The sequence below is a fragment of the Aethalodelphis obliquidens genome, unplaced genomic scaffold, assembly GCF_003676395.1.
Source record: "Aethalodelphis obliquidens isolate GAN/ISIS:26980383/991018 unplaced genomic scaffold, ASM367639v1 scaffold10, whole genome shotgun sequence".
Lineage (NCBI taxonomy): Eukaryota > Metazoa > Chordata > Mammalia > Artiodactyla > Delphinidae > Aethalodelphis > Aethalodelphis obliquidens.
This window is the reverse complement of record NW_020837954.1, coordinates 14726682-14751443: the sequence shown is the minus strand read 5'-3', so window position 1 is coordinate 14751443 and position 24762 is coordinate 14726682. Positions and strand designations below refer to the sequence as shown.

General features: G+C 38.9%; 1 pseudogene; it reads right to left on the bottom strand.

The window, feature by feature from the left end:
• Positions 1-12608: 12608 nt before the first annotated feature.
• On the bottom strand, positions 12609-19707 carry LOC113622970 (general transcription factor IIH subunit 3-like; annotated as a pseudogene).
• Positions 19708-24762: the final 5055 nt, after the last annotated feature.

The following is a 24762-nucleotide window of genomic DNA, read 5'->3' as shown; positions in this document are numbered from 1 at the left end:
GTGGCCATGGCTCAGAGGCCCAGCCACTCCACGGCATGTGGGATATTCCCAGACCGGGGCACGAACCCGTGTCCCCTGCATCGGCAGGCGGACTCTCAACCACTGCGCCACCAGGGAAGCCCTACCACTGATCCTTTAGTGTATTTTTTTTTGCGGTACGCGGGCCTCTCACTGTTGTGGCCTCTCCCGTTGCAGAGCACCGGCTCCGGACGCACAGGCTCAGCGGCCATGGCTCACGGGCCCAGCTGCTCCACGGCATGTGGGATCTTCCCGGACCGGGGCACAAACCCGCATCCCCTGCATCGGCAGGCGGATTCAACCTCTGCGCCACCAGGGGACCCCAAGGGATTGTTTCTTAATTTCTCTTTCTGATGTTTCATTGTTAGTGTATAGGAATGCAGGTGATTTCTGTGCCTTAATTTTGTATCCTGCAACTTTACGAAATTCATTGATTAGCTCTAGTAGTTTTCTGGTGGCATCTTTAGGATTTTCTATGTATAGTATCATGGAATCTGCAAACAGTGACAGTGTTACTTCTTCTTTTCCAGTTTCCATTCCTTTTATTTCTTTTTCTTCTCTGATTGCTGTGGCTAGGGCTTCGAAAACTATGTTGAATAACTGTGGTGAAAGTGGACATCCTTGTCTTGTTCCTGATCTTAGAGGAAATGCTTTCAGTTTTTCACCATTGAGAATGATGTTTTCTGTGGGCTTGTCATATATGGCCTTTATTATGTTGAGGTGGGTTCCCTCTGAGCCCACTTTCTAGAGAGATTTTATCATAAATCGATGTTGAATTTTGTCAAAATCTTTTTCTGCATCTATTGAGATGATCATACGGTTTTTTTCTTCTAATTTGTTACTATGGTGATTCACATTGATTTGCATAGATTGAAGAATCCTTGCATACGTGGGATAAATCCCACTTGATCATGGTGTATGATCCTTTTAATATGTTGTTGGGTTCTCTTTGCTAGCATTTTTTTGAGTTTTTTTCCATCTATATTCATCAGTGATATTGGTCTGTAATTTTCTTTTTTTGTAGTATCTTTGTCTGGTTTTGGTTTCAAGTTGATGGTGGCTTCATAGAATGAGTTTGGGAGTGTTCCTTCCTCTGCAAATTTTTGGAAGAGTTTGAGAAGGGTGGGTGTTAGCTCTTTTCTAAATGTTTGATAGAATTCGTCTGTGGAGCCATCTGGTCCTGGGCTTTGTATGTTGGAAGATTTTTTTTACCACAGTTTCAATTTCATTACTTGTGATTGGTCTGTTCATATTTTCTATTTCTTCCTGGTTCAGTCTTGGAAGGTTATACCTTTTTAAGAATTTGTCCATTTCTTCCACGTTGTCCATTTATTGGCATAGAGTTGCTTGTAGTAGTCTCTCGAGATGCTTTGTATTTCTGTGGTGTCCGTTGTAACTTCTCCTTTTTCATTTCTAATTTTATTGAGTCCTCTCCCTCTTTTTCTTGATGAGTCTGGCTAAAGTTTTATCAGTTTTGTTTATCTTCTCAAAGAACCAGCTTTTAGTTTTATTGATCTTTGCTATTGTTTTCTTTGTTTCTACTTCATTTATTTCTGCTGTGATCTTTATGATTTCTTTCCCTCTACTAAATTTGGGTTTTGTTTGTTCTTCTTTCTCTAGTTCCTTTAGGTGAAACGTTAGATTGTTTATTTGAGATTTTTCTTGTTTCTTGAGGTAGAATTGTGTTGCTATAAGCTTCCCCTTTAGAACTGCTTTTGCTGCATCACATAGATTTTGGTTTGTCGTGTTTTTATTGTCATTTGTCTGTAGGTATTTTTTAATTTCCTTTTTGTTTTCTTCAGTGATCTCTTGGTTATTTAGTAGCGTATTGTGTAGCCTCCATGTGTTTGTGTTCTTTACATTTTTTTCCCCTGTAATTGATTTCGCATCTCAAAGCATTGTAGTCAGAAAAGATGCTTGATATGATTTCAGTTTTCTTAAATTTACCGAGGCTTGATTTGTGACACAAGATATAATCTATCCTGGAGAATGTTGCATGTGCACTTGAGAAGAAAGTAAATTCTGTTTTTTTGGGATCAGATGTCCTATAAGTACCAAATAAATCTATCTGGTCTATTGTGTCATTTAAACCTTGTGTTTCTTTATTAATTTTTTTGTCTAGATGATCTGTGCATTGGTGAAAGTGAAGTATTAAAGCCCCGCACTATTACTGTGTTACTTTTGATTTCCTCTTTTATAGCTGTTAACATTTGCCTTATGTATTGAGGTGCTCCTATTTTGGGTGCATATATGTGTATATATATATATATATATACACATACATATATATGTTTATATTTTTTTTTACATCTTTATTGGAGTATGATTGCTTTACAATGGTGTGTTAGTTTCTGCTTTATAACAAAGTGAATCAGTTATACATATACATATGTTCCCGTATCTCTTCCCTCTTGCGTCTTCCTCCCTCTCACCATCCCTATCCCACACCTCTAGGTGGTCACAAAGCAGCGAGCTGATTTCCCTGTGCTATGCACCTGCTTCCCACTAGCTATCTACCTTACGTTTGGTAGTGTATACATGACCAGGCCACTCTCTTGCTTTGTCACAGCTTACCCTTCCCCCCACCATATCCTCAAATCCATTCTCTAGTAGGTTTGTGTCTTTATTCCTGTCTCACCCCTAGGTTCTTCATGACAATTTTTTTTCTTAAATTCCATATATATGTGTTAGCATACAGTATTTGTCTTTCTCTTTCTGACTTACTTCATTCTGTATGACAGACTCTAGGTCCATCCACCTCATTACAAATAGCTCAATTTTGTTTCTTTTTATGGTAGAGTAATATTCCATTGTATATATGTGCCACATCTTCTTTATCCATTCATCCGATGATGAACACTTATGTTGTTTCCATCTCCTGGCTATTGTAAATAGAGCTGCAATGAACATTTTGGTACATGACTCTTTTTGAATTATGGTTTTCTCAGGGTATGCCCAGTATTGGGATTGCTGGGTCATATGGTAGTTCTATTTGTAGTTTTTTAAGGAAGCTCCATACTGTTCTCCATAGTGGCTGTACCAATTCACATTCCCACCAGCAGTGCAAGAGTGTTCCCTTTTCTCCACACCCTCTCCAGCATTTATTGTTTCTAGATTTTTTGATGATGGCCATTCTGACTGGTGTGAGATGATATCTCATTGTAGTTTTGATTTGCATTTCTCTAATGATTAATGATGTTGCACATTCTTTCATGTGTTTGTTGGTAGTCTGTATATCTTCTTTGGAGAAATGTCTATTTAGGTCTTCTGCCCATTTTTGGATTGGGTTGTTTGTTTTTTTGTTATTGAGCTGCATGAGCTGCTTATAAATTTTGGAGATTAATCCTTTGTCCGTTGCTTCATTTGCAAATATTTTCTCCCATTCTGAGGGTTGTATTTTGGTCTTGTTTATGGTTTCCTTTGCTGTGCCAAAGCTTTGAAGTTTCTTTAGATCCCATTTGTATATTTTTGTTTTTACTTCCATTTCTCTAGGAGGTGGGTCAAAAAGGATGTTGTTGTGATTTAGGTCATAGAGTGTTCTGTCTGTGTTTTCCTCCAAGAGTTTTATAGTTTGTGGCCTTACATTTAGGCCTTTAATCCATTTTGAGCTTATTTTTGTGTATGGTGTTAGGGAGTGAGCTAATCTCATAGTTTTACATGTACCTGTCCAGTTTTCCAAGCACCACTTATTGAAGAGGCTGTCCTTTCTCCACTGTATATTCTTGCCTCCTTTATCAAAGATAAGTTGACCATATGTGCGTGGGTTTATCTGTAGGCTCTCTATCTTGTTCCATTGATGTGTCTTTCTGGGTTTTTTTTTGCCAGTACCATACTGTCTTGATTACTGTAGCTTTGTAGTATAGTCTGAAGTCAGGGAGCCTGATTCCTCCAGCTCCATTTTTCGTTCTCAAGATTGATTTGGCTATTCGAGGTCTTTGGTGTTTCCATACAAATTGTGAATTTTTTTGTTCTAGTCCTGTGAAAAATGTCAGTCGTAGTTTGATAAGGATTGCATTGAATCTGTAGATTGCTTTGGGTAGTAGAGTCATTTTCACAATGTTGATTCTTCCAATCCAAGAACATGGTATATCTCTCCATCTATTTGTATCATCTTTAATTTCTTTCATCAGTGTCTTATAATTTTCTGCATACAGGTCTTTTGTCTCCTTAGCGAGGTTTATTTCTAGATATTTTATTCTTTTTTGGTATGGGAAATGGGAATGTTTTCTTGATTTCACTTTCAGATTTTTCATCCTTAGTGTATAGGAATGCCAGAGATTTCTGTGCATTAATTTTGTATCCTGCTACTTTACCAAATTCATTAAGTAGCTCTAGTAGTTTCCTGGTAGCATGTTTAGGATTCTCTATCTATAGTATCACATCATTTGCAAACAGTGACAGCTTTACTTCTTCTTTTCCAATTTGGATTCCTTTTATTTCCTTTTCTTCTCTGATTGCTGTGGCTAAAACTTCCAAAATTATGTTGAATAAGAGTGGTGAGAGTGGGCAACTTTGTCTTGTTCCTGATCTTAGTGGAAATGGTTTCAGTTTTTCACCATTGAGGATGATGTTGGCTGTGGGTTTCTCATATATAGCCTTTATTAAGTTGAGGAAAATTCCCTCTATGCCGACTTTCTGCACGGTTTTTATCATAAATGGGTGTTGAATTTTGTCGAAAGCTTTCTCTGCATCTATTGAGATGATCATATGGTTTTTCACCTTCAATTTGTTAATATGGTGTATCACGTTGATTGATTTGCGTATTTTGAAAAATCCTTGCATTCCTGGAATAAACCCCACTTGATCATGGTGTATGATCCTTTTAATGTGCTGTTGGATTCTGTTTGCTAGTGTTTTGTTGAGGATTTTTGCATCTATGTTCATCAGTGATACTGGCCTGTAGTTTTCTTTCTTTGTGACATCCTTGTCTGCTTTTGGTATCAAGGTGATGGTGGCCTCGTAGAATGAGTTTGGGAGTGTTCCTCCCTCTTCTATATTTTGGAAGAGTTTGAGAAGGATAGGTGTTAGCTCTTTTCTAAATGTTTGATAGAAATCGCCTGTGAAGCCATCTGGTCCTGGGCTTTTGTTTGTTGGAAAATTTTTAATCACAGTTTTAATTTCAGTGCTTGTGATTGGTCTGTTTATATTTTCTATTTCTTCCTGATTCAGTCTTGGCAGGATATGCATTTCTAAGAATTTGTCCATTTCTTCCAGGCTGTCCATTTTATTGGCATAGAGTTGCTTGTAGTAATCTCTCATGATCTTTTGTATTTCTGAAGTATCAGTTGTTACTTCTTTTTCATTTCTAATTCTATTGATTTGAGTCGTCTCCCTTTTTTTTCTTGATGAGTCTGGCTAATGGTTTATCAATTTTGTTTATCTTCTCAGAGAACCAGCTTTTAGTTTTATTGATCTTTGCTATCGTTTCCTTCATTTCTTTTTCATTTATTTCTGATCTGATTTTTATGATTTCTTTCCTTCTGCTAACTTTGGGTTTTTTTTGTTCTTTCTCTAAGTGCTTTAGATGCAAGTTTAGGTTGTTTATTTGAGTTGTTTCCTGTTTCTTAAAGTAGGATTGTATTGCTATAAAGTTCCCTCTTAGAACTGCTTTTGCTGCATCCCATAGGTTTTGGGTCGTCATGTCTCCATAGTCATTTGTTTCTAGGTATTTTTTGATTTCCTCTTTGATTTCTTCAGTGATGACTTTGTTATTAAGTAGTGTATTGTTTAGCCTCCATGTGTTCTTATTTTTTACAGATCTTTTCCTGTAATTGAAATCTAGTCTCATAGCGTTGTGGTCGGAAAAGATACTTGACACAATTTCAATTTTCTTAAACTTACCAAGGCTAGATTTTTGACCCAAGATATGATCTATCCTGGATTATGTTCCATGAGCACTTGAGAAAAATGTGTATTCTGTTGTTTTTGGATGGAATGTCCTATAAATATCAATTAAGTCCATCTTGTTTAATGTGTCATTTAAAGCTTGTGTTTCCTTATTTATTTTCATTTTGGATGATCTGTCCATGGGTGAAAGTGGCGTGTTAAAGTCCCCTACTATGAATGTTTTACTGTCGATTTCCCCTTTTATGGCTGTTAGTATTTGCCTTATGTATTGAGGTGCTCCTATGTTGGGTGCATAAATATTTACAATTGTTATATCTTCTTCTTGGATCGATCCCTTGTTTATTATGTAGTGTCCTTCTTTGTCTCTTGTAGTAGTCTTTATTTTAAAGTCTATTTTGTCTGATAGGAGAATTACTACTTCAGCTTTCTTTTGGTTTCCTATTGCATGGAATATCTTTTTCCATCCCCTTACTTTCAGTCTGTATGTGTCTGTAGGTCTGAAGTGGGTCTCTTGTAGACAGCATATATATGGATCTTGTTTTTTTATCCATTCAGCCAATCTGTGTCTTTTGGTGGGAGCATTTAGTCCTTTTACATTTAAGGTTATTATTGATATGTGTGTTCCCATTCCCATTTTCTTAATTGTTTTGAGTTCATTATTGTAGGTCTTATCCTTCTCTTGTGTTTCTTTACTATAGCAATTCCTTTAGCATTTGTTGTAAAGCTGGTTTGGTGGTGCTGAACTGTCTCAGCTTTTGGTTGTCTGTAAAGGCTTTAATTTCTCCATGAAATCTTAATGAGACCCTTGCTGGGTAGAGTAATCTTGGTTGCAGTTTTTTCCCCTTCATCACTTTAAATATGTCCTGCGAGTCCCTTTTGGCTTGCAGAGTTTCTGCTGGGAGATCAGCTGTTAACTTTATGGGGATTCCCTTGTGTGTTATTTGTTGTTTTTCTCTTGCTGCTTTCAATATGTTTTCTTTGTATTTAATTTTTGATAGTTTGATTAATATGTGTCTTGGCGTATTTCTCCTTGGATTTATCCTGTATGGGACTCTCTGTGCTTCCTGTACTTGATTGACTATTTCCTTTCCCATATTAGGGAAGTTTTCAACTATAATCAATTCAAATATTTTCTCAGTCCCTTTCTTTTTCTCCTTTTCTTTTGGAACCCCTATAATTTGAATGTTTGTGGGTTTAGTGTTGTCCCAGAGGTCTCTGAGACTGTCCTCAGTTCTTTTCATTCTTTTTTCTTTATTCTGCTCTGAAGTAGTTATTTCCACTATTTTATCTTCCAGGTCACTTATCCGTTCTTCTGCCTCAGTTATTCTGCTATTGATCCCATCTAGAGTACTTTTAATTTCATTTATTGTGTTGTTTATCGTTGCTTGTTTCCTCTTTAGTTCTTCTAGGTCCTTGTTAAATGTTTCTTGCATTTTTTCTATTCTGTTTCCAAAATTTTGAATCATCTTTACTATCATTATTCTGAATTCTTTTTCAGGTAGACTGCCTATTTCCTCTTCATTTGTTAGGTGTGATGGGTTTTTATCTTGCTCCTTCATCTGCTGTGTGTTTTTCTGTCTTCTCATTTTGCTTATCTTACTGTGTTTGGGGTCTCCTTTTTGCAGGTTGCAGGTTTGTATTTCCCCTTGTTTTTGGTATCTGTCCCCAGTGGTTAAAGTTGTTTCAGTAGATTGTGTAGGCTTCCTGGTGGAGGGGACTAGTGCCTGTGTTCTGGTGGATGAGGCTGGATCTTGTCTTTATGGTGGGCAGGTCCACATCTGGTGTTGTGTTTTGGGGTGTCTGTGGACTTATTATGATTTTATGCAGCCTCTCTGCTAATGGGTGGGGTTGTGTTCCTATCTTGCTAGTTGTTTGGCATAGCGTGTCCAGCACTGTAGCTTGCTGGTCGTTGAGTGAAGCTGGGTGCTGGTGTTGAGATGGAGATCTCTGGGAGATTTTCGCTGCTTGATATTATGTGGAGCTGGGAGGTCTCTTGTGGACCAGCGTCCTGAAGTTGGCTCACCCACCTCAGAGGCACAGCACTGACTCCTGGCTGCAGTACCAAGAGCCTTTCATCCACACGGCTCAGAATAAAAGGGAGAAAAAGGAGAGAGAGAGACAGAGAGAGAGACAGAGACAGAGAGAGAGAGAGAGAGGGAGAGAGAGAGAGAGAGAGAAAGGAGGGAGGGAGGGAGGGAGGGAGGAGGGAAGGAAGGAGGGAGGGAGGGAGGGAGGGAGGAGGGAAGGAGGGAAGAAAGGAAAGAAAGAAAGGAAGAAGATAAAATAAAGTAAGATAAAATAAAGTTATTAAAATAAAAAATATATTTTAAGAAAAAAAATTTTTTTTAAAAGAAAAAAAACAAAAACGGATGGATAGAACCCTAGGACAAATGGTGGAAGCAAAGCTATACAGACAAAATCTCACACAGAAGCATACACATACACACTCACAAAAAGAGGAAAAGGGGAAAAAATCATAATTCTTGCTCTCAAAGTCAACCTCCTCAATTTGGGATGATTCGTTGTCTATTCATGTATTCCACAGATGCGGGGTACATCAAGTTGATTGTGCAGCTTTAATCCACTGCTTCTAAGGCTCCTGGGAGAGATTTCCCTTTCTCTTCTTTGTTCTCACAGCTCTCGGGGCTCAGCTTTGGATTTGGCCCCACCTCTACATGTAGGTCGCTGGAGGGCCTCTGTTCTTTGCTCAGACATGACGGGGTTAAAGGAGCAACCTCTTCCGGGACTCTGGCTCATTCAGGCCGGCGCGAGGGAGGGGTACGGAGTGCGGGGTGAGCCTGCGGCGGCCAAGGCCAGAGTGATGTTGCACCAGCCTGAGGCGGCCGTGCGTCCTGGGGAAGTTGTGCCTGGATCCCGGGACCCTCGCAGTGGTGGGCTGCACAGCCTCCCCGGAAGAGGGGTGTGGATAGTCACCTGCTCGCACACAGGCTTCTTCGTGGTGGCAGCAGCAGCCATAGCGTCTTAAGCCCGTCTCTGGGGTCTGCGCTGTTAGTCGTGGCTCATGCCCGTCTCTGGAGCTCCTTTAAGCAGCGCTCTTAATCCCCTCTCCTCGCGCACCAGGAAACAAAGAGGAAAGAAAAAGTCTCTTGCTTCTTCGGCATGTCCAGACTTTTTCCTGGACTCCCGCCCGGCTACCCATGGTGCACTAACCCCCTGCAGGCTGTGTTCACACTGCCAACCCCAGTCCTCTCCGTGTGCTGCGACTGATGACCGAGCCTCAGCTCCCAGCCCCGCCCATCCCAGCGTGTGAGCAGACAAGCCTCTCGGGATGGCGAGTGCCGGTCGGCACCGATCCTCTGTGCGGGAATCTCTCCGCTTTGCCCTCCGCACCCTGGTTGCTGTGCTTTCCTCCGCAGCTCTGAAGCTTTCCTCCTCCACCACCCGCAGTTTCCGACTAAGAAGGGGCTTCCTAGTGTGTGGAAACCTTTCCTTCTTCACACCTCCCTCCCAGAGGTGCAGGTCCCGTCCCTATCCTTTTGTCTCTGTTTATTCTTTTTTCTTTTGCCCTACCCAGGTACGTGGGGGGTTTCTTGCCTTTTGGGAGGTCTGAGGTCTTCTGCCAGCGTTCAGTAGGTGTTCTGTAGGAGTTGTTCCACGTGTAGATGTATTTCTGGTGTATCTGTGGGGAGATAGGTGATCTCCATGGCTTATTCTTCCGCCATCTTCCCCTGGTCCCCTTGGGTGCATATATATTTATAATTGTTATATCTTCTTCTTGGATTGTTCCCATGATCATTTTGTAGTGTCCTTCCTTGTCTCTTGTAATATTCTTTACTTTAAAATCCATTTTATCTGATATGAGTATTGCTACTCCAGCTTTCTTTTGATTCCTGTTTACATGGAATATCTTTTTCCATCCCTTCGCTTTCAGTCTGTCCATGTCCCTAGGTCTGAAGTGGGTCTCTTTTGGACAGCATATATATGGGTCTTTTTTTTGTATCCATTCAGCAAGCCTGTGTCTTTTAGTTGGAGCATTTAATCCATTCATATTTAAGGTCATTATCGATATGTATGTTCCTGTTACCATATTCTTAATTGTTTTAAGTTTGTTTTTGTAGGTGTTTTTCTTCTCTTGTGTTTCCCACTTAGAGAAGTTCCTTCAGCATTTGTTGTAAAGCTGGTTTGATGGTGCTGAATTGTCTTAGCTTTTGCGTGTCTTTAAAACTTTTGATTTCTCCATCAAATCTGAAGGAGATCTTTGCCGGGTAGAGTAATCTCAGTTGTCGGTTCTTCCCTTTCATCACTTTAAATATATTGTGTCACTCCCTTCTGGCTTGTAGAGTTTCTGGTGAGAAATCAGTTGTTAACCTTATGGGAGTTCCCTAATAATTTATTTGTCATTTTTCCCTTGTTGCTTTTAATAGTTTTTGTTTGTCTTTAATTTTTGTCAATTTGATTACTATGTGTCTTGGTCCTTTCCCCTTGAGCTTATCCTGCCTGTGACTCTCTGCACTTCCTGGTCTTGGGTGGCTATTTCCTTTCCCATATTAGGGAAGTTTTCAACTATAATCTCTTCAAATATTTTCTCGGGTCCTCTCTCTCTCTCTCTCTTCTCCTTCTGGGACTCCTATGATGTGAATGTTGGTACTTTTAATGTTGTACCAGAGGTCTCTTAGGCTGTCTTCATTTCTTTTCTTTCTCTTTTCTTTATTCTCTTCTGCGGCAGTGAATTCCAGCATTCTGTCTTCCAGGTCACTTACCCGTTCTTCTGCCTCAGTTATTCTGCCATTGATTCCTTGTAGTTTGTTTTTCATTTCAGTTATTGTATTGTTCATCTCTGTTTGTTCTTCAATTCTTCTAGGTGTTTGTTCTTTAATTTGTCTAGGTCTTTTTTAAACATTTCTTGCATCTTCTTGATCTTTGCCTCCATTCTTTTTCTGAGGTCCTGGATCATCTTCACTATCTTTATTCTTAATTCTTTTTATGGAAGGTTGCCTATCTCCAGTTCATTTAGTTGTTTTTCTGGGGTTTTATCTTGTTCCTTCATCTGGTACGTATTCCTCTGCCTTTTCATTTTGTCCATCTTTCTGTGAATGTGGTTTTCATTCCATCAGCTACAGGACTGTAGTTCTTGCTTCTGCTGCCTGCCCTCTGGTGGATGAGGCTATCTAAGAGGCTTGAGCAAGCTTCCTGATGGGAGGGACTGGTGGTGGGTAGAGCTGGGTGTTGCTCTTGCGGGAAGAGCTCATTAAAAGTTTAATCTGCTTGTCTGCTGATGGGTGGGGCTGAATTCCCTCCCTGTTGGTTGTTTGGCCTGCCGTGACCCAGCACTGGACCCTACAGGCTCTTTGGTGTGGCTAATGGCGGATTCCAGTAGGGCTTATGCCAAGCAGTACTTCCCAGAACTTTTGCTGCCCGTGTCCTTGTTCCTGTGGTGAGCCACAGCCATACCCTGCCTCTTCAGGAGACCCTCCAACACTAGCTGGTAGGTCCGGTTCAGTCTCCTGTGGGGTCACTGTTCCTTCCCCGGTGTCCTGTCCTGATATGCACACTACTTTTTGTGTGCCCTGCAATAGTGGAGTCTTTGTTTCCTCCAGTCCTGTTGAAGTCCTGCAATCAAATCCCACCAGCCTTCAAAGTCTAATTCTCTGGGAATTCCTCCCCCCCATTGCCAGACCCCCAGGTTGGGAAGCCTGACGTGGGCCTCAGAACCTTCACTGCTGTGGGTGGACTTCTGTGGTATAATTGTTCTCCAGTTTTGTGTGTCACCCACCCAGCAGTTGTGGGATTTGATTTTATTGTGATTGCGACCCTCCTACCATCTCATTTTGGCTTTGCCTTTGTCTTTGGAAAGTGTCTTTTTTGGTGAGTTCCAGTGTCTTCCTGCTGATGATTGTTCAGCAGTTAGTTGTGATTCCTGTGCTCTTTCAAGAGGGAGTGAGCACACGTCCTTCTACTCCGCCATCTTGAACCAATCATCCACAAAACTTCTTTTAATGTTAAAATTACAAAGAATTTTCTTTTATGAATTTATAGAAATTTACATTCCAAAGCTTCTAGAGAAGAGTCTCTAATATTTATACATTTGTTTTCATTGAAATGTAAGTAATTATAAATAATTGTATCTGAGAATTATTATTAACTGCTAAAATTAAGTCTCTGAGAAATTCCCAAAAGAACTTAGGCTTTAGCTTTTACAAAGAAGCTCTTAAAACCATTGTTCTGAAGAAAAATTTCCCCTGCTAGACTACTGTGACTCACTTTCCTTGCTCATTCAAAGTTCAGTTTTGTAGTCACTCAGCAATGAACCGTTTTAATTTGGTCACATTGTCTAAACATATAAAGATGCCAGACAAAGGAATAAATATTTGTTTGTATCTAAATAGTTTCAGATTAGTGAATTATGGTTTTATTTATTTAACTTGTTAAAGTTAATAATTGGCAATGTATTCATTGTTTTTCTAAAATTGTATTCAAATTTCACACACCTGTCTTTTCACAAAAGGGACTTCAGTTTGAAGTTAAACTACATGCATTAAAACTATAATTAAACCCCAAACCTCACTTTGACAAATAATCACCCTATTAAAATAATGACACATTTGCTATTTCTTCTTCATTTCTGGTAAAAAATTAGTCAGGAAACAGAAAAAATATATATAATACATAGAATGACTTTCTTTAATAAAATCACTCTCTAAGAAGTGCACAAAAAGTGTGGCTTTGGAAATATTTCCTCTAAGAATCCAGCTACATTAAAAATAATGGTGTATATTATTATATCATTTCTTGTCAAAGACTTTCTGATGCGATTCCTGTATTACAATTTCAGCTGATAACCTGGGACCTGGAAAGAATAAGTATTTTATCATTACTCAGTCACTTTTAGTTTCTTCTACTTTGCTTTCAAAAAAAAGAGGCAGTGAAATTTTAAAGCCATCTCACATGTAGTGGCAAAGAGCAAAATTTCAGAATATTGATGCACACAGAAACAGACATAACAAATTTCAAGGAGCTTTTGATGACAGAAGCAAGTAGTCCTGTAGTCAACATAAATTGGTGGTGAAAGGTTGAGATCTTTGATCATGATCACAAAGAAAAACCTAGAATAAATGTGGCAGAATAGAAAATATCTGAGGCACTTTACAGGACTCTATTCCTCTGTAATGTTGGAAGATGCTCAAATCAGAGTCTGAATCCTTGATTTCATTCGCTGGTTACCTTTAACTTCCTCGAGTCCTCTATGAATGTAACAAAGCACTTAGGTGAACAGTCCTGCCACCAGATTTTCTGCATGTTGCCTGTTTACATTACTCTTTGTCATTAAATCTTTAATCTCCAGGAATAAGCTAATTTGCTGCCGCTACTAGCTCGTATTTGCCATCTTTACCTTTTGAGGAATGAAAATCAGGAGGAGAATTGCCAGGGTCTCCCTAAAAAAGTCTCCATATCTGCCATTCTTTCCCAGGATATAAGAAGTGACTGTCTTGAATGTGATATGCTTATCATAGCAAGTTTGTTGAAATGATTCTGAATAACTGGGACACTCCCCATGTCATCATAGCACCTATGTATTGAAAAAATAAACAGGAATTTCTGAATGCTTGCTTTCCCCAACAGATTGATTTGGTATCTACTCTAATAGCTGGAGACCGTGGTGGCCCCAGATCCTTAATAGAAAATCTGAGGCCCAGCAGATATCCTCAAGTCCTATGGAGTCTGGCCTTCTTGACTTCCAATTGATTTTTTTTAATCATTGATTTTTTTGCTCTCTTTTAGTTGTATTATGCTCTTTCCCTATACTTTTAGTGTTCATCCTAGAAATTACAAAATGTATCATTGACTTATCAATGTCTAATATTAATGGATAATTTTACTCTCTTCCTGGGTAATACAAGCTGCTTAGAACACTTAACTTCGTTTACATAGTTCCTTATGTAAATATTATTATTTTTTAATGGATCAGTGTTTATTGAGATTTACTCACGTTTACAACTTTCTTTTCTTTTTATTCTTTTTGTATTTTTGAGTGCTTGATTTCCAGCCATCATTTCCCTTTTCTCTGGAAGAAGTCAGTGAGAATTTAACAACATATTGGACAGTCAAAGAGACAATTAGTGAACTGAAAACATACTTTGCAGATTCCTTTGGATGCAGGTGTCCTAATGGTGAACTCTTTCAGTTTTTTAATTCATCTGAAAATGATTTTATTTTTGCTAGTTACAAATCCTAGGTTAGCAGTTTCTTTCTGACTTGCATTGATGCTGTTGAGAAGTCACCTGTCAGTCTACTGTTATTCTCGTGAAGGTGAGTTGCTCTGGCTGCACTGAAGATCTTTTTGGTTTTATCCAATTTCACTATGATCTGTTTGAGATTTATTTGGATTCCTAAGTTGGAAGACAGATATTTTTCATGAGTTTTGGAAAATTCTAGGCTAAAATCTCCACAAAAATGACCAGTGCCCATTCTTATTCTTCTAGATGCCAGAACTTAAGGATTTCTCATGGAATTCTGAGTCTTTTACATTCTCTTCCATGTTTTCCATCTTTTTCTTGTATGCTGCATGCTGGGGAGTGTGTTCTGACCTGTTTTCAGTTCACTAACTGTCTCTTCCACTGTCCAATATATTGTTAAATTCCATTGAATTCTTAATTTTTTATTATTTATTTATTTATTTGCGGTATGCAGGCCTCTCACTGTTGTGGCCTCTCCCGTTGTGGAGCACAGGCTCCGTGGCCATGGCTCATGGGCCCAGCCACTTCGCGGCATGTGGGATCTTCCCGGACCAGGGCACGAACCCGTGTCCCCTGCCTCGGCAGGTGGACTCTCAGCCACTGCACCACCAGGGAAGCCCTGAATTCTTAATTTTTTAAATGGATTTTTCCATTGTAGAATTTCAATTTGTTTCTTTTTTAAATCTGCGAAGTTACTTTTTATAGTTGTTAGTTCCTTCCCCGCTGAAATTTTCACAGCTTATTTTTCTTCCCCTTGAAAACGTTAAGCATAGTTTTACTGTATATGATAATGCCTGACTATTTTGGTTATTTTTATCACTGTTGGTTCTTGCTCATTGTATCTTTTCTCTTCATTCTTTGGTGTATGCTGGGCATTGTGTTTGAAAAAGTATTTGTTGAAATAATTTGAGACTTAGGATGATATTCTCTTCCTCCAAAGAGGGGTACCGACAACCTAGAGTGTTCTCAGGCAGTCTCACAGCCTGAGATTTCATGGGCTATTGATATTTTAAAAAGAAGTGAGTCTACCGTCTGCACAAGGTTGAGTTATTTTTGTTTTATCACTATTCTCAGGGTGTAGCCCTTTGGGGGCCCCAATTCCCAGTACTGGGTGAGCCCTGAACTCTGACTTTTCCCCTTAGCTCTAAGAGGCTATCAAAGCACATATCAGCTGCCTCTTTCAGGTCAGCCAGTGATCACAGGGCAAACCTTTTCCCAAGTGTTGGATTTTTGTCCTGTGATTCCTTATTGTCTTGATATATCTTTGATGCTTTTAAGAAGATTTTAAAATAATATATTTAATCAAGCTTTTGTGTTTTTTTTTTCCCAGAGTGTGGTTAGATTTGGTTAAACTACTCAGTCTTTCATTACCTAAAGCAGAAATCTCCTCATACCTTTCATTCCATATTCTTGGTTTCCCTTTCCCTTTCTTTCTTCCTCCCTCCCTCTCTCCCACTCTCCCTCCCTCTCTTCCTCCTTCCTTCCTTCCTTCCTCTTTTAAAATGTGGCTGGAGTACTTTTTTCAAAAGAGTACATGGGAGGTAAATCTTCAGAATTCTTGCATGTCATTGTTTTGCTTTCATATTTGATTAGTAGTTTGATTATGTATAGAATTATTGATATAAAGTCATTTTTTTCAGAATTTTACAGGCTTTTTTCCACTATTTTCAGCACTTATTCTTGCTAATGAGAGTAATACAATGCCATCCTGTTTCTGCTTCCTTTCTATCTATAGGAAGTCTCCTGTTTCTTGGGAAAGTAGCACTAGAAAAGTCCTCTTAATATAAATCTATTTAAATTGGATTGTTTGAGGGTTACCATTTTCTGATAAAAATAGATGGTAGAATGATATGATATCTTCCAAGTTCATATTTCACTTTCCTGCACAATCATAAAGATAGTAATTTCTGCAAAACTATTTCAAGACTTCCCTACAAGGGCCTGTCTTAAATTCTTTGATTTTTAAATGAATCTCCCTTGATGACCCTTTCTTATTTACCATTCTCCTGGTTGGTTTTCTCCTCATCCATCCTAAACTGATCTAACTCTGCTAAAATTCTCATTTAGCAGTAGCTTTGTTGGTGACTCAAGTCACCAACACTTTTATCAACCCTATGAAATCTAACATCTTTTCAAGGTTTGCAATTTTACTTTAAAGTCAATTTATGCTATGTATTTATTATTTTATATTTATTAAATATTTATGGCTTACATATTTTAATCATATATTTATTAAAAATTCAATTAAATTGACCAAAATAGACTCTGATGTGATTGGTGAGGACAGATGTCAGTGTGATATGGGATGAGTATTTGAATCAGGACTAATTTTACAAGTGGCCAGTCGATTAATGAATATTTTTGAGCCATGACTGCTTCCCTATGCAATCTCATGGCTGTAAGAACTCAGATAATGAATACATCAAACAGTAGGGAACTTCCATAGCCCTTTCCTGGAAGTTTCTGGCGTATCTTCTTTATCTTTGGTGTGTTATGAAATTTCATGGCGATGTGTCTAGGTTTTGATCTTTCTCTTCATTTTGCTCAGCATTCACTTTTTTCAGAGTGAAGCCAGGTGTCTTCAGTGCTGGAACATTTGCTTCTTTGCTTTTGTTTCATCTGACAGTATGATTCGTCTACTTGCCATTTTCTAAAGATTTTAATAAATCTCTGGTCTGCTGATGGCTCTTTTTCCCCTTTTTAGTGCTGCTCTGTGCTTGCTAGCTTCTGTATTTCTTGATTGTAATTTTTACAGGCATTTTTGAGGAAGAGAAGGTAAGTATCTATGTAAATAGTCTATTATATAGAACTGGAAACATCAGGATTATTTATTTTAGATACAGAGTGCTTTATTGAATGGAAATCTCATTCTCCATATCTATGTCTGTATCTACATCTACATAGATATCCCCATACCAAATCCCTATTACTGGATATTTAGGTTGTTTATAATTCCTTAAAATTATTTTTAAAATGCTTCCCATTAATTTTTGAGATTTCTGATTTTAAAATCTCCCTTTTCTCTGGATGCACATAAAAATTTCTACAAACAAAATATTATTTTAACTAGAATAAATTTATGTTCTATATCAAACAAATATTCCATTATTTCTGAATGGGATAACCATTTGAGCACTATTTAGAAGAGACTGTCTTCTTTGGGGCCAAATAAGAAGATTGCACGTGAAGGGCTTTTGACAGCCAATCTGAAGAGGCATGAATACTCAGAGGCCTCTATTTTCCAATACAGTGCAAACTCAGCCTAAAGGAGAGAATGGTGTAACTGCTGACACTGAGAGGCTTACATGCTAAAGGCAACCAAGTTTTCCCTTTTCCTTAGGGTTTGGCAGTCATCCTCAGGAACAGTTGAAAAGGGAGCAAAGAGAGACATTCTGTATTAGGGCGAGTTGAAACCAAATGTCAGTAATAGGGGTTTTTGGCTGCCTATTAGGAAAGAGACATATTTTAAGATATTATGTATGGATAAAATAAATGTTTTGAATATGAGCCCCAAATCAGTTATACTAAACAATCTAACATTGGTTCAGTTTCTGAAGTTTTTCATCATTGATTTGCACAACAGAAAAATGAGCCTGAAAGTATATGTTGTTCTAATGATAATGTCTTGTTGGTGTTAATGAGTAAGCTGCTGAAATCTTTATTAATGGAGTGACATTCAGAGCTCAGATATTTTAAAAATAGCACCAGGGCCTATAGAAGGGCTTCTCAATGTGATGTGGAACATTAATCCATAGCATCTGTTCTTTAATTGCTCCACTGCTCCAAATTAATCAGAAGAGTGAATGTACTGAACTTTAAGTTGTAGCTGAGCTCTTTCTCCCAGGAGGAGCTGTAGATGGTGTGTTCCAGGACAAAGAGTGGCCAAGATTTATTCCTTTGTGTCCACAGATAGTCAAAACTCAAAAATGGTATATAAAGAAGGTTTTGTTAAAAGGTCAAAATTACTATCACTCTAAATTAATAATTAAAATTATTGAAATTGAGCACAACTCCAGCTTTAATTTTAATTTTTTCTTCAACTTTATTTATTAATAGCTCATGGTTCTCCTGACCAATGGCAGATAATTCTGCTTATCTGTTAAGAGGTACCCCTTTTGAAGTCTAGTGTCTTATCCTGGAACCAGTGCTATGATTCCCAGAGATGTTCTAACTGTGAGCTGACTCAGGAGTGGAAAGATCTCTAAAGCTACTCTCAGTCAGCTGGCATGAGGTGCAGTGTAAGAAGCTTGGGCTAGGAGTCAAAAGTTCTACGTCTAATCTTGGCTTAGCCACATTCCATCTCATCTGTAAAACGGGATTAATAATGCTAGCTCTGCCTAACTACAAGATTGTGAAGAATAAATAGGACTATGCATATAAACTGTGTGAAAGCAAGATATTAATATTTTAATATACACTGGGGAATTTCTGGGATCCCACTTGGAGAAAGAGGAAGAAAATGTCTTTTCGTCCTCTCCTCCGTTGATAAGTTCCTGGGTGTATTAGTTGGTTGAGGATGCTGTAACAAAGTACTATAGACTGAATGGCGTAAACAGCAGAAATTCATTTTCTCACAGTTCTGGATGCAAGAAGTCCAAGATCAAGGTTCTGGCAATTCAGTTTCTGGTGTGATCTCTCTTTCTCACTTGCAGATGGCCGCCTTCTCATTATGTCTTCATGTCGCCTTTCATTTTCCATGCTTTTTAGTGTCTCTTCTTAGAAGGACACTAATCCTATCAGATCAAGGCCTCACCCTTATGACCTCATTTAACCTTAATTACTTTACTTAATTACCTTACACTAGTGGTTTGGGCTTCAACATATGAATTTAGGGGCAGAGGGACACAAACATTCAGTCTATAACTTTAGGAAAGATTGTATTGATCCAGAACCTATAGAGCCCTCAGCCATGGACTCATAAATGTCACTGGCTCAGCTGAGCCATCAACAGAGAAAAAATGACCATGTGCTACAGATTTGTTTTCCAGAACCTCTCAATTAGATTGTTCGTGAAGACTCTTCCATTCTTGGCTATTGCTAGAAAAAAGAACAGAATACTTAAATTTTGAGTTACCACTGCCAAATATTTTCATACAACTTTGGATGTTGTCAAAGCCTTTTGAGAAATATTGGATTCAGAACATCTGTACTAGAGTCATTGCACTTAATTGTTTTTATTGTTCCATTGCAAATTTCTTAAATAAGATCAATTACCTACTTTATGTTTGTGGAACCTATGCTCTAAGGACAGAGAAGAAAATGATTCAATTTTAATTTTAATCAAAATAAGGCAGTTACTCTATGTCAGCCATGAAAACACTAGAGAAAGATTTATTCTTTAAAAGTAAAAGGATAAAGGAGGAAATACTGTAAACAATGCGTTTTTGGAAAGATGCATGCTTTTAGCCCAGTTAGCTCCATTTGGCATTTATGCCGATACCTTACATGCTTTAGGATCTTGGAGTGGGGCAGGTGCTGTGATTGAAGTGGCAGTGGACCTGTGTCCTGTCCTAGGGTAAGGGTACAGCTAGCAGGGAGCTCATTCTGAGAAGGTGGAGTCCCTAAGAAGACAGTGGTTCCAGGAGTATGGGGTATTCATGAATCACAGGTGCTTACTTCTGAGAAGTCTTCCAACAGGCACCGTCATCCTCATGCTTGGCTTAAATTCAGAGAGGGTCCTTGCCTTTGGGAGGAGGATTGTCCTGGGTGAACCTGTCTACTAGTCAGGTTAACAAGGTAAGGAACATGGCAAAGAGAACAATGTAGAAGCTTAGTGATCAGAACTGGGGCATAAGGTCAGGCTTGATATGAGTAACTTGCTTCTGAGATTGGGAAGGTGAGAGTTTTAATTCCTCCTGGAGATGTAGGGCACGATGTCAGGAATTTGGGTTTATTCAAAGGCAGTTCTCCTGCTGCTCTCCGGCTAATTTTTAGTTTTTTGTCTTTTCTGGGCTAGGAAGATTGATGTATATTAGCCTCAAATGACAGAGCTATATTTTCTTGGAGAGACTTTTCAACAAACTTTAAATAATTTTATAGTTTCGTATAATTTTAGGTGAAAACACGGAGGACTAATGATTTACTCAGGTTCACAAAGCATTTCTAGGAGCAGAGTGAGAATTAGAAGACAAATCCATTTTCCTTAATAGAAAATATTGGAAAACAACCATATAGAGACAGTTTTTGCTGTGCTATGCATTATTCAGTCTGGTGAGCATCCTTCTTTATGTTTCTGAAACAGAATATTAAATGACACTCTGTCTGGATTTTGGCTGAAGCCTCAAAGACTGAGAACAAAACAACATTTGCTAAACATCCCCATTCAAAGTGAGGTGCTGGGGCACCCATGTTAGACATGCCAAGGATGTGGTCATGTAGGTATGAAAGCACTGAGTGGATGAAGCAAAATTGCTGGGGTCTGAGGTACCCTGCTCCCTTCCCCCATCGTGGAGGAGGATGGCCAGGTGCTTCCTGCAGAGCTTGACAGTAGAGAATTGGGGGTCCAATGTACACGTGTCTTCCACAGGTTTCAGAGTGCTGAGGGTGAGCTGTGTTGGGGGAAGACTGCACTTCCCCCATGGCAGGGTGGTGGCATTTCCTCTGAAGACCATACAGAGGAAGGAAATGTCAGTTAGAGCCTGGAAATGGTCATACCGTGAAGTGTCAGACACAGAAAGGCAAATATCATGATATCGCTTATATGTGGAATCTAAAAGAAAGGGTACACATGAGCGTATTTACAAAAATGGAAGTAGAGTATGTAGAAAACAAACTTATGGTTACCAGGGCATGGAGGGGAATAAATTGGGAGGTTGGGATTGACATATACACACTACTGTATATAAAATAGAAGACTAATAAGAACCTGCCGTATTGCACAGAGAACTCTACTCAATACTCTGTAATGGCCAAATGGGAAAAGAATCTAAAAAAAAAGAGTGAACAGAAAAAAGGGCAAGTCTTCAAAGGGGCTGCAGATCGTGGTGGTGGAGGTTGGCTGTTGAAAGCATTTCACCAAGAGTCTGTGCAGGGCGGGTCACCGAATGTTGGGGCTGATAGAGGTTGGGGAGAGGCAGTGGAATTATAGGTACCACATCTGTCCTGGGACATGCAACGAGAGGCTTCCAGTGGGGGATTCTGAATTTCTGAGGAATCCACAGAAGCGCCTTGTGAGTGTAGACATGCACCGAGTCTGGAGAACAGCCCTCCCCTCACTCCCAGGGGTTCAGAAGCCATAGAGTGAGAGAGAGGAGTGGAAGGCCAGGCAAGGAATTGAAGCAGGTGGTAGCAACCATGCTTGCCTCCCTCACTGTAGGCTTCCTGAGCTGCAGCAGGCTTGAGCTGGGGACAATTTAACTTTGAAGGATGTGCAGGGTTTGATTATTGCTCCAAATTACGCTTTTCAGATACTGAAAAAGAAAGTTCTTTTGGCTAAAAGTGACCTGAGGACTTTTTAGTATTTGAGAGTAGTCAGAAAAAAGTTATGAGATTTTACTGAGATTTCATCCTTTGGCAGAGGTAGAACTAGCCAAAAGAGCAATTTAAAGGAGTGCGTGTGTGTGTGTGTGTGTGTGTGTGTAAATGGAGGCAGGGGGCAAAGGATAGTAGTGGTACAAATCTATTTACTTAGTTAAGTAAATGATTATACTTCTGTAGCACCCTAGATAAAATCCATCCAATACCTATCAAGCTATCTTGTTCTTATAGGTAAAATAACCTCACTGTCACTATGAAATAAGCATTCTGAGAATCAGTTCGATGCCTTTTTCTCTAATGTATAATACAATGTCATAAAATAGGTGCTCAATAAATATTTGTTGGACGAGCAGCTATTTGAAGGTAGTATCACTTAGGACTTAAGAGCTTAGGTTCTGGTTTTAGAGAAATGTGAGTTCAAATCCCGGCTCCACCATTTGCTAGCTCTGTCCTTTTAGACAATTTTTGTATCTTTCTCTGTGCCTCAGATTCATGTATTTAATATAGATATAATAGTAGCTCTACCTCGCTGGTCTTTTTCAGAACTACATGAGGTAATGCGATATAAGCACATGGCTTGACATGTTAGGTGCTCTCAATATGTAAATAGACATAGCTTATCATATTTTGTAAACTGTTGCTGCATTTCAGACTTGTTCCATAAGGAACTTACACTCTGTACAGATATTATTGGTTTGAGTTAAATTTTAGCAAAACTAAATATGTTGCTTTTAAGAGCCAATTAAAATCCTTCCTTCCTTCCTTCCTCCCTCCCTCCCTCCCTCCCTCCCTCCCTTTCTTCCTTCTCCCTTCCTCTCTCTCTCCCACCTTCCCTCCCTCCCTTATTTTTCACCATATTACCTTGGGTGAGGTATGGTGAGGCCAAAACAGATCAATAGAAGGCAGAAAGGGTTTTGTAGTTTGTTGGACTCACAGTTCCCTGGGGAGAACACAGCACACTGTGCAGGGCCACTCAGGGAAGAACTAGGGTCAGCCACAAGGCAGAGGGAGAGAGGAGAACTGTGGGCAAGTGCCTTTATACTGCAGTTTCTGAGGGAAAGAATGGGCAAGCACGTTTAGGATTGGCTAATGTGAGCAGTGTCAGTAGACTCTGGGGCATAGGGGCTGTCCCTGGTTGTCTGGTACCTGGCCCTGGGGCAAGTAGAGCAGGTGTATAGGGGCCAAGAGTGTGAGAGCTGATATTGGAGGTGGTTCAGGGTGTGGGCTTAATTGACTGCTCAGGAAGCAGAAATGACCAGCCTCTAGCCAGGGCCTCAAAACTGGATCAGGACAGCATTTAAAAACCTGTATCACACTACATAGAGTCAAATGTTAGCAGGTATTGAGGCTGAGGTTTTTGCTAGGTAGGAGAATTCATCCTGTGCACATTGTAAATACTGAGTGCTGCAGATGCACTCCATCGAGTCAAGGCTGGAGCAGCCTAATGCCATTATCCTCAATTGTCTTTTAATGTGTGAAAATTTCCACCCAAGGGGTGAGCAAAAGGGTTATTGTTACTTAATGTTCGCTTAGCACAGCACATTTGGGAAATGTTTCAGAATATTTTATGAATGAATTCTGAGGTACCTAGAATTTGCAAGGATGTCTAAAATATACATATTTATTGAATATTTTTCCACTAAAACCGTTGAGTTTGGGTAAGCCATAGATTAGCTCATAAATATGGAGGCTTTCAGTTTTTCAAGTCAGAGTCTTCTCTCCGCTGTCCTGCTAGAATATATGTCACCGAGCAAAGGGGACGTTGAGGAAACATGGAGAGACTATTTTATGCTGTTTTGCTTTTGTTTCTTTGTTTTGTTATTTTTGGAAAAATGAGAGAACAAGAGGAGGTGGAGATGGGGAGTGAAAAATTCAGTAGTGTGTAGATTTGTAATATTTACCAATTACAGCAGAAAACATAAGTCCTCTTGCCTATTATTTAAAAATAGATCTCCAGGACTTCCCTGGTGGTCCAGTGGCTCCACGCTTCCAATGCAGGGGGCACGGGTTCTATCCCTGGTTGGGGAACTAAGATCCCGCATGCCGTGTGGCACAACAAAAAAAATTAAATAAAAATAGATCTCTGAATGTGTCTCCCACATTGCTATGATAAATAACAGCCACTTTAGTGTTCCAAAGAAAATCCTAGTTATTGGATTTCTATAGTGAAGCATTGTTTCAAAAGACCTTACCTTGCTTTTGAAGACTATTTGCAATCTTGATACATTTTCATATTACTGGCACTAAATTATTTTTAGTTCAACTGGCCACAGTCCGCAATAAACCTAGATTCTGTTTTGAATATACATTCTATATAAATACTTAAGTATATTCCCAGTCCAAAGATATGGTCTACGGTTTTTTACATAAACTGTAATAAGAAGGAATTCAAATATTATAAGACCTATTTTATAAGCTTCCTGTTACCAGACAGAGATGTCAAACTCATTCATATGAAAAATGTATTTCATTTCAAAACTTGAAGGCTCTGAGTAAATACTGTTACAGTATGCAAATAATTCAGATAAAACTTGTACACTTACAAATATTCTTACCTACCAAATGAAAACTTAGAATAAGCTGCAGGAATAGTTGTAATAACATATATAGTCTGTATGTTCACAGAGGACATTTTATTCTTAAGGTCTGAAACACTCAAAGAACCAAGTAGTATAAAAAGAGTACTGCCAGCAGCCCTTTCCTAGTCATTACCAATGATGTGACGACCTTGGGCAGATCTACCTCTCTGGAGGCCAATTTCCTCTTCTGAAAAAGAGGGAAATATATTAAATAATCTCTAAGGTTTCCTTTGTTATAAATTGTCATGATTCTCTTTTTATAAGTTATTTTTCATTTAGGAAAAAAGTAGGTAAAATGTATGGTATAAAATACGAATTTCATTGTATAACAGGAAATCATAAACTTTGTCATGGCATGAACTTTTGTTTTTCAAATAAAGTGTATAGTTGGAAAAGTTCTGACATTTGTATGCATCTGTGAAATCATCACCATAGATTTCCTCATGGCTTTTGTATAGTCCCTCTCTTTCTCTCCTCGTCCTTCTCCTGCCCCATATCCAGGCAACCATTGATCTGCTTTCTATTGCTATAGTTTAGTTAGAATTTTATAATAAATGAGATCATACAGTATGTGCACCTTTTTTTGGTCTGGCAGTTCTGTTACTCAGCATAATTATTTTCAGATTCAGTTGTATTTTTGCATGTGT